Source organism: Mus caroli, unplaced genomic scaffold, assembly GCF_978045245.1.
Source record: "Mus caroli unplaced genomic scaffold, Mus_caroli_1 scaffold_5, whole genome shotgun sequence".
NCBI lineage: Eukaryota > Metazoa > Chordata > Mammalia > Rodentia > Muridae > Mus > Mus caroli.
In genome coordinates, this window is record NW_028227260.1 from 40,214,227 (window position 1) to 40,216,488 (window position 2,262).

Genomic DNA, 2,262 nt, shown 5'->3' on the forward strand with positions numbered 1-2,262 from the left:
ACAATGTAAGGAACTGTCACAGAATTAAGAAGGTTGAGAACCACTGCTCTAGCACTTAATCAATCATAAATCACTTGCCATCATTGACTGGCTGTACTATAAACATCCCTTGCTGCCAAACTGCCTGCATAAACCATCTAAGGAAGCTAGCCATTTATTTTCTTCATTTACCTCATGCCTTCTTCTGTGTGCATAGTTTGACAAGCCACACAGAAGCTACTTTAGTTGCATACGGTTCCAAAGTCCTTTCATGTTGTCTTGACAGAGAATGTCACTATTAGTGTATTGTTCATATTGCTTCTGACTATTCACAGAAAACATTATACCCTCCATAAGAGTTGCATGTGACTTACATTAGCACTTTATTAGCTACCCACCTCTATTTTCTGTCTATGCCCAAACTGCTTTTAAATGAAGAAGACTTTCAGAATGCCTGAAAGAAGCATATGGAAGACTGGCAGGAAAGGCATCTGAAAGTGTGTCAATAAGGAGTGCATAATAAAAACATTAAAGACTTCAAAACTCTAAGCTTTAAGACTAAATAAAGAACATTATAAATGCTAACTGAATGAGCATATAAGCCTTTCATTCTCCCTTTTAATGGATTTTTTGAAAGGTTAAGTCTTAGATTCTGGGAATAATATCAATAAAATATATCATAACTGATTGAGGTATTGGGGAGTGAGTTTCCAAATGTGGGATTACCAAATCCATTCTTATTTCGTTTTTCCTAATTGAGGAAGCACCGAAGAGTCAAGAGTCCAGTGTGTAGAATCCATAATGTTAAAAAAAATTCTAGTAAGTTACTAGTTAAATGTACTTCAATAATAAGAAACACGAGAGTTAATTTTATGGATAACTGTATAAAGTAAAAGCTCTTTAAAATCATCTTGTTTTCCATTCTATGCAGGGTCTACATATTCTGGCTTGAAAGAAGGATTATAGAGTCAAAGTAGCTTGCTTAATAGCTTGGTAGCATCATGTGCACTGATTCTGGGCCAGTATTTACCTGGCCAATATGTTCCTACTACATTGGCTTGTTTGGAATCTCATCTCACAAGCTGCAAACACTGTAAAAATGGACAGAGTTCATCTCAGTGCATGCTGAGAAGTTTTCTTCTTGAAAATAGCTTCAAATAATGGCCCCATATGGAATGGAGAAATTGCCTAAAATATCATTGGAATATGTAGTAAAGATCACAGCAATAAACTGAGCTGTTTCTTCCACTATTTAATGAAGGGGATCTTACTGGATGCAGGAGTGTAGTTTGTGCTAGAATAAAAATCTGAGCTTTGTTAAGATGATATTTGTGGGGTTATGTCAGGTCAGAGTCTAGGATTGTAGCACTTTTATACTTTAGAATATATATGCTCTAAAATAATCAGACTCTGTTGTTCCCTCTCCATCTTGTTATCAGATGCCTATGATTTACTGTCTTGAATAAAGTTGTACTCTTTTGCCCCAGCAGATGACAGTAGTAAACCCATCTGAGCTAAAGCCACTCATATTTTGCTATTTCCCTGTCTATTGACAGTGATTATATATAGATAACAAGAAGACTGAGGCTGGGACAACTGAATTTCCAAATAACTTGCATTTAGTCCTGTGAGGATCAATGCTGTACTTAAATTGCCTGTTTAATTTTGCCAAATGGGCACATACCTAAAATACATTAAACTTGATTAGATTCTACAAAACATAATTTAATATTTTTAACATTGTCTCCTGACTCGGTTACCATCACCACAAATATGAAGACATAGATTCAGCTGCAAAAATCTTATGAGGACTAAAGACAAGTTCTCTCCTTCAAAAGTGTGCAACTATTGAACTAAGATTTCCTAATTTATATGTTTTATAAAAGCAGAAGAAAGCCTTTACAGCAGTTTGGTCTCCAGTAGAGTATGTCATGCCCACTTTCTACAAAATTGAGTGTTGACTTAAAATCCAAAATGCCTTCTCCCACATCATTGCTTGACCTTCTAGAAAAGTTGGATATTCTGGTCCTTTTTTAGATTTTAGCAACAGTGGCTGGTGTCTCTTAGACCTACCACAGAGGTACCATAGTCTCCTCTTTCTTTAAAACTGTAATTTTTCAGACAGAGAAAAAGTTGTCTGGATGCTATGCTTATAAAAGACTGTGAGAGTACTACTCAGCTATTAAAAAGAATGAATTTATGAAATTCATAGCCAAATGGATGGACCTGGAGGGCATCATCTTGAGTGAAGTAACACAATCACAAAAGAACTCACACAATATG